This window comes from Falco biarmicus, chromosome 9 (genome assembly GCF_023638135.1).
Source record: "Falco biarmicus isolate bFalBia1 chromosome 9, bFalBia1.pri, whole genome shotgun sequence".
Lineage (NCBI taxonomy): Eukaryota > Metazoa > Chordata > Aves > Falconiformes > Falconidae > Falco > Falco biarmicus.
The window spans coordinates 9,695,026-9,710,429 of NC_079296.1; the positions used below are offsets into that span (position 1 = coordinate 9,695,026).

Consider the following 15,404-nt stretch of genomic DNA (forward strand, 5'->3'; position numbering starts at 1 on the left):
AGGCTGCCTGAGTTAGAAATAAAGAAATATGGCTCAGGACCTGGTTCTGCTCCTTGTCCAGCCATGGGGCTTATTGCAAAGAGCCACTCATGGCTCCTTGCTGGAAATGCAGAGTCCAGGATTTTCAGTGGATGATATTTTGAACTTACTGAATTTCCTGGGCTGCTTTATCAGCCAGCCCCTGAGGCTGGGATTCAGCTGCCCTAATTTAGGCATCCTGAGGAAAGTCTGAGTAATCTGCCCGGGATTTCCCCAGCCCCACTCCCTGGGAAGAGCCTGCCTGGGGAAAGGCCACCTGGAAAATCTTCTCCAAAGCATGTCCATGCTCTAGACTCATGTATCTCATGTATGAGGACTCCTCGCCATGAAGGTCAGTCCCAAAAGGCCACGCTGTGCCTTTGCAGCCCCCAGCTTTGTCCTTCAGCTCTTCAGTCCAACATTCCACTCTGTAGAAGAACAAACTTTTGCAGGGTTGCTCAGGGTTTTGTTCAGACCAACTTCTAAAATCTCCAGGCATGGAGATTTCACCACCTCCTTGGCCAACCTCTTACCTGGGACATAAATCAGATCTTTTCCATGCCACGTGATGACAGACAGCTAGTGTGCCTCACATAGCTGTTCACTGAGCAATGTGTCTCAGAAAGCAGGTCTTCTCATGGCAACAGCAATTAGTTCCTCAGGCCCCGATAAGAGCAGAACTCAGATGTTTCATAATGAACTGAAGCAGCCACACGTGACCCAGAGATGGAAGGAAGCTGGATCACACATGCAGTGATTGCAGAAGAGGTGTGGAAAAACCAAGCGCAGCACGGCAGGCCAAAACAGAGAAGAGCAAGGAGCTGCAGCCCACGGCAATGCAGAGGGACCTGCTTATCTCAAAAAAACTGCAGCTGAAAAAGCTGAATCACTCACAGAATGCAGCTGCTTAATTTCTACTAAAAAAAAAAAAAAAAAAGTGCAATCTGTCCATGTGCAGCCAGGGAACTGTGTGGAGCAAGTAGCAGCTGGAACACAACTTCTGTGAGTGGTGGCCCAGGACGAGCCCTTCAGAGGGGCTCTGCATCCCTTGTGTAGGCAGGGGAAGGCGTGCAATCACAAGGAACAACTGAAGATGGAGTTTGGAAAATTCTGGAATTGTAAAGGTTGTGGGAAAGAGAAAGGTCTTTCTACAATGGTGGTGGTGGTGGTGGTGAAATCTTTCAGGGTTGGTTGCGAACCTGGAGAGCAAGGGCTTCCCCCAAGCCCAGCAGAGCCCAGAGGCACCACGAGGGGGCAGCAGAGGCAGGCGTTGCAGGGCGCAGAGGCAGCGGCCTGCGGCGCTCCCGGCACCCGAACAGCGACACCGCAATGGCGCACACGCAAGAAATGGCTCGGGATCCTGTCACCGCCTTGCGAGAGGGCTGGTGTGGGGGGAAAGCGGAACCTGTCCAAACAAACTAGCGCGATGGGGCATAACGCAGCAAAACAGATGCAGGTGCCTGAAATATAAAACCCCCATCGCTGAGTCTTACAGGTGAGATGTTTTCTTGTTCCGTACAGCACAGGATGGCAAGCTGAGGTGTACGGTAATGCAGATGTAACAAAGGCGGCCATCAACCGACTTCTAAGCCAGATATTGACAGCTTAAGTCAATGCAGCCGCTGAAAACTCATTTCCAACCTGGTGGCTTGAATGAGCTAAATACAAAAAGGACTGCTGTAATCTGTTGCATGAAGTCTAGCGTTTCATGTTGTGGTCAGCCCCTGCTCCTACCTGCTACGTTCCTGTTTGCTGCAGCACTTGCTTTTGGCCCGACCTAACATGGCAGGACCAGCTCAGAGCGAGGGCAGGAGTGAAGGATGCTGCTAGGGGTGCACATTCCTGGTCCACAGCACGGTGCTGTGAGGGCTGTCACGCAGCTGAGCCTTGCCCAGCCCTGTTGTAGCTACTCCCGGGCCTGTGCATTGCCAGGGCAGTTTAGAGATACGTGTACCAGGTCCAGCTGAGCTCACAGGGGATGGGCAGCCTGCCAGGACAGCTTTGGGAGCCCTGGAATGCCCTGGGGGGATAACAGACAGGCTCTGTAGCAGGGACATGCCAGGACTCAGTTCCGTACTTGAATTTCCAGCCCTGCAAGGCTTGTGGTTCCTGCTAGTAGCTGCCTTTTCTGCACAGGGGGGCCCTTGCAGCCCAGCTCTATTGCCCCAGACGCCTCCAATACCACCTGCTGTCCACGGGCCAGAGCCTACATCTCATTCCTTCATCTTCCAGAGTCCCCAGTTCCCCATTCTGCATGCTCCAGAGTATACATGCTCCAGCCCCAGCCCCTTCTTTCCTCATACCAGCCGTCCCTCCAACCTCTTCCCTTGTCCAAGTCCCCTTAGGCGATCTCAGCCCCATCTTGCTGCCCCAGAGTCCCCCAGTCCTGCTACCGGGCACAGAGTCCTTTGCTCCAGCACACACCCCTGCTTGGTAAAATCTCTTGGCCTCTAATGCAGACAGCATCCAGATGTGTACTGGGAGCAGCCCCTGGGACATTCCCACCATGTTCCCTGCCTGGAACGGTCCCAGGGGAGCATGATGGATGCACTACGTCAAACCCAGGCCAGGGACCATGCCGGCGGTTTGCCGTTACATATAATCACATCCCTGTACCCAGCAGTGTCCCCAGGAGCTGCTTAATTTAGTACAATAGATGTGTCCTAGGGGACCAAGCACACTGAGATGCAGCACTCCAAGATGCTCCTAAAGGGGTACCTCTGGCCATATTTCCCTGATCCAACAACACGAACACTTGACCCCCTGTCCCCATGCCCATCTAGAGTACCCACAGAGGTGCTCAGTATTTTTTCTGAGGGAGCTGTAAGACTGTCCGTAACCTCACTAGCAGAGGAAGCTCTGTGGCAGCTTTTCAAGTTGCCCCCAAATGTAGGAGCCAGCACTGCATCCCCTCGCTGTGCAATGAGGGCACCGCCGCTGCTCCCCGCGGAGGCATGCCATGGGAGTTATAAACACAGCTGCTTTCGTGAGGGGCGTTGCTCACCCTCTGGCTCTGCCTAGGTTGGACTGACGGTGTCCCAGAAGTGTAATGGAGAAAATATTAAAACGCTTTTTTGTTGCACTGCCTCACCTAGATATTACGTGCTGCACTACTGCATTGCACAACTGGTTGTCTGAGAAAGGGTAGGCTGAAAAGACTGCTGTAAAGAAGACTTTAGAAGACAAAAGTCAGGGGAAATGATAAATAAATGAGCAATCTAGTGAAGATGTGCCAGGGTCTGTACCTCTTCTTGCCTTGCAGCGTTAGAGAGCTACTCAACCGAGCTAAAAGCCATCAAATTGAAAACTGATTTGTGTTCACTTGTGCAGCAAAAAAGGAGTAAAAATTCTTTTTGGGAGACAGAAAGTTTGATCACAAGGACGATGGGATTACCCTGACACCCAGTGTTTCTGCTTCCTGGACAAAGCAACATTCTTCACTGTTACTTGCTCATAAACAGTATCTTCAAAAAGTCCAGCTACTTTATGCCTGGAGGCTGTGTCACTCTGTCCAGCTGGTCACTAATGTTTTGGCTATGTTTTTACCTGGTGTGCTGGACATCTCCTCCGAGCACACCCTGTCCCCGGTAAACAGGGTTTTCCTTCCTTCCCTTTCTCCTGCCCGGGAGAGTTTCCCACTCACATTTGCTTTCTTCAGCTTGTTGGAGGCCGTGTGCCTGGGCAGCCCCAGGGAAGGGTCCGTCTCCTTTGACATCGCTGTAAAAACGAGCTGAATCGACGTCAAGTTTGTTAAAAAGAGGCAGGTGTGGGAGAGGCTGTTGTAACCGGCCGGTGGCCCCACGCCACTGAGTGCCATCACAGCTCTGGGGGTGCTGGGCCAGCAGGAGGGACCTGCTGGCACCACGGCAGGGGTGGGTCCCTCAGGGATAAGGTGGTGACCTGGGGCAGGTGGCAGTGGCTGGGGAGCAAGGGCAATGCCATGGTGGCTGAGGAACATGGCGGTGACCTGAGGGATGAGGGGCAACAGGGGGACATGAGGGGGCTCTAATGTATATAAGGTAACCTACGAATGTGGCGGGGGCGTGAGGTACACCAGAGGGACATGGGGACACAGCATGGCCCTGAGGCATGGGGGGTCCCCTGGGAACACGGTGGGGCCCTGAGGCACACGGGGGCACAGCCCTGAGGCACAGGGGGACACGGCTCAGCCCTGAGGCACACGGGGACATAGGCCTGAGGCACAGGGGGATACAGCTCAGCCCTGACGCACAGGGGGACATGGTGGGGCCCCAGCCCTGAGGCACATGGGGACACAGCTCAGCCCTGACACACAGGGGGACATGGGGGCACAGCCCTGAGGCACATGGGGACACAGCTCAGCCCTGAGGCACAGCAGGACACAGCTCAGCCCCGAGGTACAGGGGGACATGGGGACACCGTGGGGCCCTGAGGTGCACGGGACGTGACTCAGCCCTGAGGCACCTGGGTGTTACAGGAACGTGACTCAGCCCGGAGCACGCAGGGACACGGTGGGGCCCTGAGACACATGGAAGATGTGGGGACATGGCGGGGCGCTGAGGCACACGAAGGACATGGGTACACGGGGACAGAGCCCTGAAGCAGGACGTGCGGACATGGGGACACAGCCCTGAGGCACATGGGGAACTTGGGGACATGGTGGGGAGCTGAGGCAGACGGAAGATGAGGGGACACGGGGACACGGCCCCGAGGCACACGGAGGACGTGGAGACACGGGGACACAGCCCCGAGGCCCCGGGCGACGCGGCCCCGGGCGCTGCCCACGGGCGGCCCCGGCCCAGCGCCGGGCGAGCCGCGGCTCCCGCCCTCCGCGCCGCGTTGCCACAGCGACGCCCCCGCGGCCCCGCGGCGCCGCGCGCCCCCGCGAGCTGTCGCTTTAAGAGCGGCGCGGCCGCGGCCGCCCCCGCCCTCGCCCGCCCGGGGCCGGAAGGGGGCCGTGGTGCAGCGCGCCCGCCCGCCGCCGCCGCCCGGTCCCTCAGGTAAGCGCGGCGGCTCCCCGGCCCCACCCCGCCCGCCGCCACCGGGGGAGGCGCTGCCCGGGGCGGCCGCCCCGTCCCGCCGGCTGCCCGCGGGCCCGGCGCCGTGGCCGCCGCCGTCCCGCCCCGTTCCCGGCCGGCCGCTGGGCGGCCGTAAGTGCGGGGGGAGCTCGGGGCCGCTCCCGGGGCGCCTTTCGGTAAAGCCGGCGGGGCTCCGGGCCTCCCGTGGGGCAGGGGGCGCCGAGCGGGTCCCCTGCGGCCGCGCCCGGCTCCTGCTGCGGCCCGGGGCGGGCAGGGGCCGGGGCCGGGCGGGCGAGTCGCCCGGGGCTGGGGCACGCCGCCCGGTGCCGTGCGGGCTGCAGCGCGGGGCTTACTCCCTCGGCTGCGCGGGAGCGCGTAAACCTGTTGAAGCGCTACTCTGGACAGTTCGGTGTTTTCAGGCAGTAACGTGCGGCGAGAGACCTTTCTAATTAGCGCTGCCAGCAGTATTTCGTGGGGTTTCCAGCCTTTGTTAGGCCGCCGGCCGGCAGCGGGCTCAGCACCGCTCCGCAGGGTGCCCCCGCGGCGGGGGCTGCCCCCGCGCCCCGCGGCCAAGCACCGACCCGCACCGGCCGTCGCCTGCTGCCCCGCGGCTGGAGCCGCGTTGGGGGGCTCTGTGGCCCCGCCAGCAGCTGGCAGAGTAAGCTGTGCGGTGTAACGGTGGTGGCAGTTACACGCAGGTCCCACGGTCTGGTTTGTCCTCGTAAGCTTGAGAGGTGGGTGCTTGTGCTGGCCGACGGTGTCATCTGCTTGGGTTTTTTTCCCTTTGTGAAAGACTTTTTTTTTTTTTCTTTAAGTATACCTCTGTGGGAAAACTTTGGTTTTCAGCTTTTTGTTTTGACCTTTTCTGGTTGATACTCAGTATTTCAGTTTCTTGTTCATCGGTGCTTTTCCATTTCTTCCTGTTTGCGCTGGATGCGCTAGCTTGCTGTTTTTTTGGCTCACCTGGCTTCTGAATTTTCTGTAAGGGAATGGGGGAGTGGGAGAAGACAAAAGTATGAGAATCTAGGACTATTTCCTCACAGCTTCTCTAGCAGCATCTTGTAAGCCAAAGGGGAAGAGGAAAGAAAAGAAAACTTGATCAAGTGGAGCTCAGGGTGCCTTGCTTTGTTGGAGGCAGAAAGGGAAAAATTTGGTGAGGGAGCAACTGAGATTTGTTTCACTTGTATTCCTCTTCTTTTGAAGTTAAAAGATAAACCAACATTTTGAAACGCTTCAGTTTTAAATGCCGAGCTCTTCTTTGTCTCTTCAACTGACTCCACTGAAAAAGAAAGTTCTTTAAAAAAGCCCTTTAGTGGCAGTTCTCCAGTTGTGGAGCCAGAAGCGGTGGTGTGTGTGGGCAGAGAGGCCTTGCTGCTCTTCCATCAGCCATTCCTGCCTTCTCTCTGTGGACCATAAAATTAGAAAGGCTCTGGTGTCCGTTTAATCTGATTGTCTGCGTACTGTGGGCCGTTGAAATCAAGAGAAGCTCTGTGAATTAGCCCCCATGCCACTTGTGGCTTGCTCAGCCTGTGGGTTCTGGCCTCTGGTGTATAATTAAGAAAAGTAATTATATTTTAAGAAGGCCTGTATCTATTATCCAGGTGTGTGCTTGTTGCCTGGGCAGATGTCAGTGTGTATGAGCTTTCTTTTGCTGCTACCAAGTTATCTGTGGCCTTCTGATGGTTGTAGGCTACAGTTTGAAAATCTGCAGCATCTTAAACTTTCAGGAGCAGTCCCTGTGAGACCTTGAGGTGCTCTGTCCTTCTCCTCCCCTGCGAATTGCCCAGGTGACCTGCCTTTTCCCTTGGAGCTGGCTCCTTGCCTTTCCCAGGAGCCTTCATCTTTTTCATTCAATTCACTGTCCAGGAAAAACTTCATTTGTTGCATCTTTCCTGAATGTGGTTTTTGTGCGCAGTGACAAGCCTGGCCATGGAGAGCACAGGTCTGTGGTGAGGGACAGAGAGCCAAGAGCAACTGGAACTGGGTGTTAGTGAAAACTGTCAACTTTGCAGCGAAGGAGGATGTCCAAAACATGCAGCTGTCTATTGAGGCTTGAGGTAGCTCGTTGGATAAGAGTGGAGATTTGGGTCTTTGAATTCTAAATAGTCATTGAGAAGAAAGTGTCAGAAAGTTTTATTAGTGTCCAAATACTGGGGAATTATCTTGGCTGGAGTCCAAAGGTGAAATGGCAGTAGGACTCTGGGATGACTTCAGGAATGCTACTTGTTGCTGCAGTTCTGCACCATTTGATGTGGTCACTCATCTTCTGAAGATGTCCTAGAGGGATTTCAAAACAGTTGAAATATGCAAGAACTGGTGTCTTAGGAGTATGCTGCTTGTTCAGGGTTTCCTGCCCTTCCTTCCTTTTGTGGTGGCTGTTTCTCAGAGAGTTTGGCTGGACTTGGGGGTCTGTGCCCTGGAGGGACCGGCAGCTTCCCGTGAGAAGACTTTTTGGGTACCAGAGAAATAGCCTAGAGCCCCTGCTGAGTGGAGAGCAGTACAGGTGACAGTGTGCCCATCCAGGTGATGTACTTGGGGAGTGGGGCAGCTGTGCTCTGAATCTCTCCCTGTGGCTAGTCAGGCATGCGGGGGTGCTGTCAGCTGGGCTAAGGCAGCACAGGGCAGTTAGGGGCATGGGAGAGGCCTGGGCATCCAGGAGGAGAGAGGAGTTCAGCAGGGAGGTAGATCTGACAGGGAGCAGATGCCCACCACAGTGGTAAACAGCACAGAGAGAATAGTTGCCTCTGCCCTGCATGTTCTGGTTGGATCAACTTCAGGGAGTTTTTCGATGAGCCTGTAGGTGAAATTCACTGTTTGATTCCCCGAATGTCCTGCTGTTCCCTTGGGCTGTTTGTATCTGCTGGTGTTTGCCAGACGTTGCCTCTTAAACTGCAGCTGTTTTTGCAGGTTCCCAGTTACTGCACAGTTGTTCTTACTGTGTTTATTTTAGTGGTTATAAACTGATTTTTAAAAAGGAGTTGGAACTTGAACTGGAAAATCTCCTTTTTCTTCTTCCCCTTCACGATTTGGTTGAGAAGCTATGCCATAGGAGGTGGCAGCTGAGCCCTTCAATATTGCCCCCCCTTTATGCTTTGAGTTTTCTGAGATGGGGGTTTCCCAGGGATTTGGGGGTGGCTGTCCTGCACCTTGATTTTAGTAGCAGACATATGTTTGGGGGGGGTGTCTGATCTTGATCTAAGTAAAATTAGGAACTTGGCTAGGGAGTACAGAGCTTGATGGAGACTTTTTTGTCTCATAACATTGTTTAGCCTGTATGTTTGCAGTTGAAGAAAGCAATGTGTTTCTTTTTTCTTAAAGACACAGAGCAAAAAGCTTCTTTAGGGCAATATTTCAAATTGTTGTGAGGTTGAGGGTTGCGTTTGGAGCTAGAAGGTGTCACCATTGATCAAAACAGTTTCACTGTGACTGTCATCTTGCATTGTACAGGGCAAAGTCCCTCACAGTGATTCTCACAGTGGGTTTGAGAACTATGGTTTGAGGTTGTAGGTCATCTTTTTGAAGAGTCGTAAGTAGCTTTAGTAAAGGTACAAACTGAGGAAGAACTGAGTGCAGTTAACTTGATCCTCTGCTGTCATGGTATTACCTTCCCATTCTGATCTTTGCTTTCTTCTGTTTGTTTCATAACAGTTACTTTTGCAAGTTGAACTGAGAATAGGTGCTGGAAGTAGTGAATAATCACTTTGAATAAGCCATGGCTGGGAAGAGCCAAGTGCTCAGTCCTCCTGATCTCTTTTGTTAGAGACTGTTTTGTTAGAGGCTTTACTTTTTTTCTTCTGTGTTGAACGTTAAACAGTGATTTCTATGCAGGAAGTTTAAGGAAAGTCTTTCAAAGTGCTTGAATGACCAACTAGGGGCAGCTAAGAAAGGGTTGCCTGGGAGATGCTGTGGACAGCAGCTAATGCAGGGTGTGAGAGCTTGCATGGAAGAAAGGCAGGATCCTGATCTCATCTTCCCTGCCTCCCCTTTGGGGTGGAAGCGTGGTGGTCCTTCTGAAAGCTCAGGGAATGCAAATGTGACTGAGTTTGCAGGCACGAGTCACACTGCTTGTTCTACTCACTGTAGTGCTCCTTCTAAACGAACAAGGTGCAGCTGGCCCTGCAAATGTGAACAGAGTATAATCTGGGAATCAAATGCTGCACTTCATTTCCTATGTGCTTTGCACTGCTCGTGCTTCCCTGAGGTTTTCACTGGGAAAGAAAAGATACTGCCTTGTGGGGAGGGGTGCCCACGGGCAGAGTGTAAGCTTTCTGGATGCTCCTGGCAGCGTCACCGGAAACTGATGTAAAATTCTGTTACACCACTTTCAGCAATCTCAGGGTAAAGCTGGCTTCCAGTGAGCTTATTGTTCCCTTACTCCTCTTCAGAGCTCCCACTATACTGGTTATTCTTCTGTCTGGGTGTGTGTCTAGGGTCTGAGTGATAATTGTGGGGGAATACTGAAATACATACTCAGAAATTAAGAAAATGCTCTTAGCATTCAGGTCACCACTGTTGCATGTTCAATGGGTTGCTTTTCTGGATGCTACTCAACTTGCAGCTCTGAGTTTGTTCTTGCACTCTTCCAGCACCTGCTTAAAATGAGTTTGTATGAAAATGTGAGTGCTTTCAGGCTGTGGAGAATGAAAACATGATGCTCCAGTCAGGTGTTGGCAAACTGTCCTGCTGTCTGGAGTTGTATGGGAGGAGAAATGGTTTCTTGGTTGTGTGACTCCAGTGGGGAGAGAGCAGCTGGGGTTTAACAAACTGGTTAAAATAATATAGGCCCCCAAATTCTCCAGAGACATCTCTCCTTTCCTAGAAGCTTCCTTTAACAAGCTGATTTCTCAGGCTGATTGCTTGCAGATGAGATCATTCAGTGTGTTCTTCGGGGAAAGAATCTCTGAACTTAGACTAGCGAGTGAGAAAGTTTTAATACGCAAGTCACATGCCCAGTGTCCTCATGGCACATACAAAACACAAGAGACTGTGAAAGCATCCGTCTTCAGGATGGCTTTGTGCTCCAGCAAGAGCTTTCTGAATATAAATAATACCAAGGGATGCTCTCAAGTGCTGGGTCCCTGTTGCTTGGACAGCAACATGAGATAGCAAGGAAGCATTTCATCCTTCCTTAGCTCTGTTTCTCTCTTTAGTGTGTGTGGTGTTGGGATAAGGCCAAGTGAGGGAAGGCTCTCATCTGCTTTAATTCCACAGACGTTTTTCTGCTGGCTTCAGCAGAGGAATTTATGTAGAATTGATGATAGTTCTTCTGTTGATGCATGAGAACATTCTGAGCAGGGAGGACTTGATGCTGATGTTCTGCCACAGAGGATCCCACCAATCTCTGGTACCTCTCAAAAGGGATGCTGTTTTCCACTTCTCTTGATGGCAACTTGGGCTAAGGTGTACTTAATGGAAAGGCTGCTTCTTCCAAAGTAATCACAGCCATCGCTTAAGAATGTTGAAAATTAAGCAAAGCTGTTCTAAAGTGATGTTGGATGGTGTTCCCAGCACAGGAGACCAAGCTAAAAACTTTTGTTGCCAATAACTTTATAAAGTACAACCTGTTCTCACAGGCAAGGTAGAGAGGCACTTTCCTGATGCCAGGGCTCCTTTGTGCCTGAAATTACTTCTTCCAATCAAGAAGGCATTAGTTATGCAAAAAAAGATAGTATTTTTTTTTACTAATACTGATTATGGAAATAAGAGTCAAGGAGCCATTTGTTCTCAATCTCTCTCTCTAAAAAAAAAAAGTGAAAATAAAAATTGGAATCAGACTGGGTGGGGAAAATTTCAAATCCCAAACTTGAAATCTGCTGACATTTTATGTAACTTGGAGACAGGAATGTATAAAGCAAGATGTGTTAAAAGCTCCTTCCACTCCATTTCAGTGCCTGGAGGGGAGACTCGTTCTGTGGGTCACGCTTGCTTCCTGAAACAAATAGGTGACAGTAAATCTTACAGGTGAGCACAGACTTGGTGGTGTGTTTTTTTTCCCCTGTTGCTATGCTGCCTGTCACTTAAGCATGTCTGCTCCATGGGAGTTTATCAGAAACTCTTTTCCAATGCTTAACTTCATACAGGAGGTGTCATGTCATTTCATGGAGGTGGAAAGTCAAGTGCACAGAGGTGGAAAACCTGTATGCATGCTCATCAAGCTTTGATATCCTTGTGTGTGGTACAGTGCAAGTTAAAATACCTACTTTCTATGTTGTACTATTTTATTCCCTAGGTAAAATATTTGTGAACATAAGTTGCTTTGGTTCCATGTCCTAGTCACTGGCTGATACTCCCAGGATCCTTCTTTTAATGCAAAGGACTGGCAAACCACTTGTAGCTCTGAGGGATTGCAGTGAGGCTGTATATTTTTCAAACCAGCTCAAGCATTTATTTCTTAATGCTGCTCCCTGCTCATGGATGAGATCCTGCTGGGTCTGTTCATGGGCTGTCTGTCCACCAGGAGTCTGATGATTGTCCCAGGGCAGCCACCTGGGCCGAGCAGTGCATACACGTGGGAGAGGATGAGCTGTACCCTGAAGAGTGCTGCCTAAACCTTGTTTTGTCCATGAAGCTTCAAGTAAGGAGCTGTTGAAACACCAGCCCACTCAGAACTAATGCTTGCAGAATGTATGACCAAGGAATTAAACTGGGTGGAGTTGTTCCAAAATTTGGATTTGGGGCCTGTCTGCTTCTAATGCAGCAGCTCTCTGGGTGTTTGCTTGGAAGGGCTCCCAGCATGGATGATGCTCTCTTGACCTGATTTGACTTTCCTTCCTTGATGCTTGGGTACTGTGCCCAAATCTCTTTGCAAAGCTCTGCAGTGCAGAGCTCTGGTGCGTGATAAACCTGAAACAAGTCAGCTCCTGTCCAGAGATCGTAGGGAGATGGATCAGCTTGTATGTGCCGTGGGGGATGGAGGAGAGGGCGAGAGGACAAGAGGCGGCACAGACAAACAAACAGTTGTGTTTCTTCCTCAGGACTGTCCTGTGTCCTGAGTCTGCCAGCTGCAATTTGGAGGCCAGAAGAAGAGGGTGGGGTATTTTCTTCCAATCAGATGAATTTTTGCAGTAAAAATGAGAAGTTAGTTCAGTTTCTCTGGGAATAGCATTTAAGGTGTAAAAATGTCCCACCCATCAGTAACAAAGAGCTGCTGAAGAACGAGCAAATACAGAGACAGGGCCTGCAGAGCACACTGCATTTGCAGCTCTTATTTTTCCTTGAATCTGGGCATGTTTCTGTTGCATGTATCATTTGGTAGTGATATCAATTATTGTGTTGCTGCCTTCTGGAGAGCTAAACTAGTCAAATGTCAGGTTTTGTTCTCTGTATTACTGCTTTATTTTGCTTGTGCTTGTTGGCTTCTACCTGTCAAAAAGTGAAAAAAAACAAAACAAACCCATACAAAAAACCTGTAGCAGAAATAGCTGGAGTACCAGTATTGTCCAATGTGAAAATGTCAGCCTGTAATGAGTGCTTTTCCCTAAGCTTAGGCTGTTTCTTATGTTCCTGACAAGCTGTCACACCTTTGTACTGGGTAATGTGATCTTCCAGGAGTTTCTTTAGTTTCTGCATTGATAGTGAAGCTGAGTTGGGGGTGCTGGTGCGAATGTGCAGCGCGAGCCTCCAGTGCCATGTTGTTGTTTGGGATGAGGTGTTGGTCATGTGTGCTGTGATTTGGCTGCTGAAGAGAACAGAGCAGCAGCCATGCAGCGAGCTCCCTCACAGTTTCCGTGGACAAGGATCCCAACACTGTAAATTCATCTTGTGGACTTTGTAAGTGCGTGTGTCTTGTGTTTGTCTGGATTCTGATGGACATGATTCCAATAACCCAGTCTCCCAAAGTGCCCTTCATCTTTCCATCAGTTTGATGCCATCCATCTACATACTTTCTTTCATGGTTTGGGGCAACCTGGACAGGGCTCTACTCTCAGAAAATGAGCTTTGCTGGCCAGTGCCATGTGCATGTACCATGGGAGACAGCTGGGAGGAACAGCATTGTGGCAGTTTCTCTGGTGGCCAACGACCCTCTTTTCTCTTGGTGCCTGATGCTGCTTCCCCATCACCCTCCAGACAGAGCATCGCATGTAGGCATGCTGCCTTCTTCCTGAGGACTGAACCCACCAGTGATTAGATGTGGTTCAGTCTCTGCTACGGCATTTTTTGGCCTCCTCCCAGCACTGGAAGGACACCAAATAGCAGCAGTGCTTCTGCAACCTCCCTAGAGTAAAGACTTATAGTGGGAAATGATTTTTCTAGTTGTTTCTAATGTCCTGAGAGCTATTGGCTGTCTTGCTTTTAACCTGTATTCTTGGAATAATTGCAAGCCTTTGTATTTGAACACATAGCTGAAGTTAAATGCCAAAAAGAAATCTCTTATGGCAGGTGTTAATTTGTGCAAGGACAGTCTGACGCAGTGTGCTGACCCTGTGTGAGACCTGTACAATACATCAAGGCACAGATACTGGTACTCCAGTATCCCTGCCAGTACAGAATTAGCCCTGATTGTGTCAGTGCCGACATACTTAACCAAGCTTTTAATATAATCTAGAAGGATCTCTTCAGAGAAACTTGATGCAAGTCTTTCATAAAACCGTTGGCAATAATTATTATGCCTCTTCTCATTTGCTGTCACAGAATGATGGAAATACTGGTTGGAAAGGACATCTAGAGATCTTCAGCCTGACCTCCTGCTTGAAGTGGGACTGTCTCCAGTGTGTGATCGCCTCAGCCGTAGCTTTGTCTGGCCAAGTCCTGAAAACGTCCGGGGATGGAGCAGTGTACCATGCCGGATCAGCTTTTGTTTGCTTTTGCTTGAGAGTTGTACCTAGAGAACCACCTTATGGTGTGTTATGCATTTAAGTTTGAATTACCTCATCCTGCTGGTTTAAAAACATTTAAGTGAACAGTTAGGAAACGTCCCAGTAGGGCTAATAGTGTAACATGTCTGAATCCTTCAGTCTTTTCCATGCTAGTATGGGAAATATGAGCAGACCCTAGTGCTGTTTCTGCAGGAAAAGGCAGGGATCCTGTTAGGTGGTTTTCTCATGTTTGCATGGGGTGTTACAGGTGAAGCAGTGCTTGTAGGATCTATCCTGCTGTTGGAATGAGCGTATGGGTGTTTCCCCCTTGGTATTAGCTGTGGTGCTTGCCCAGATAGGAGCTGCACTGGTCAGGAGGGGCAGGAGGAGCACTGTGAGCATCCTTTGCCCTGAGGCGAGTGTGGGATTGGTGCCAGCCAGCTGTGCGCCCAGGCTGAGGCCACACATACACAAGGCATGCAGCTGCCTTTTATCTACCCTCCCCAGCCCCTCACAATGGGAGGAGAGGGTTTTCCCCAGAGCCTGCTGTGTTTATTTCAGAAAAAATACCAGGTCATGAGATCAGTGTGCCTGCTGGAGTGCACATCTAAGTTGCCTATCACGGCCCTGAGTATTAACGGGAGCAGAAGAGCTCTCTACATCTGAGAAGTAAACTTGCCTTCAGAAATGCCACAAGCTTCTGGACGCAGTGGGTGTCCGTGAATGGCATGTAGTCAGGCCAGACCAGAGGCCTGCTGCTGCGTCTGGGCTGGATTTCTTCAGACAAAGCTGCAGATTGCAACACCCTTATACTTAGGCCAGGAGGCCTTGCTTGGAGGGGAAATGGCTGAGATGCAAGGAGCTGCTGAGGAGGTGGAAGCTTCCTTAGCCAAGGCCTTGTTGCTAGACTCAAGTCTGGCTGCATCCCTGGACTCTGCATACCCTCATGTCACGGGGAGATTCAGAAATTGTGTGTGCTTCATTGGCACTTGAAAGGGAGAGCTGCTGTGGGATGGTTGTGATCTTGCTTGGCACTGTCTTCTGCTCTGGAGATTCATGTTGTTTTCCTTCAGTGCAAACCAGCCGTCGTGTCAGAAGTCTGGTCATGTGGAGTGAGCAGCAGCGTCCTTGGGTGGGTTACAGATTCTCACTTGCGCCATGCAGAGGGGCCCTTTGGTATCCTGCCCGTCTGAACCGCGTGCCCGGGAGCATGCTCCTGCCTTTTGTTTCCATACCAGAGGCAATGAAAAGGGCTGGGAGCATGGGCTTCTGCAGTCTTCTGGTTATTTGAAGATGATAGTCCTGCTGAGGAATCACAGAAATGTGGTGACTACTGTTGTCAGCTGCTCTCTGCATGCTAGCTTCGGACAAAAGCGCGGAGGTCAGGTTTGGGGTTGTATGGTTGGAGGGTGCTGGAGCAACAGCTGTACAGGGCTTCAGGGGTGGCAGCTAGAGGCTGACTTTGGCTGACAGCTCTTCTTATGCCACCAGTTCTTCCATGCACCACTTAACTGTTGCAGGGGTCTGTCTTTGTGCATGACAAGCGGAGGAGCTGGAGCAGCATTGCTACAAGCTGAGCTTAGCCCATTTGTTT

The 15,404-nt window shown here is 51.1% G+C and overlaps 1 protein-coding gene across 3 annotated transcripts in view; it reads left to right on the forward strand.

The window, feature by feature from the left end:
- The first annotated feature begins 4,874 nt into the window (after positions 1-4,874).
- Positions 4,875-15,404, forward strand: part of LOC130155165 (discoidin domain-containing receptor 2-like) — a 61,244-nt gene continuing 50,714 nt past the window's right edge. The window contains exon 1 of one of the 3 annotated variants that reach the window (XM_056352169.1): positions 4,875-4,997. The gene's annotated coding sequence lies outside the window, so the exon portion shown is untranslated. Of the gene's footprint in view, positions 4,998-5,059; positions 5,192-5,630; positions 5,750-15,404 lie in introns of those variants that run through there. The other 2 variants (XM_056352172.1, XM_056352173.1) reach the window with 2 other exon arrangements.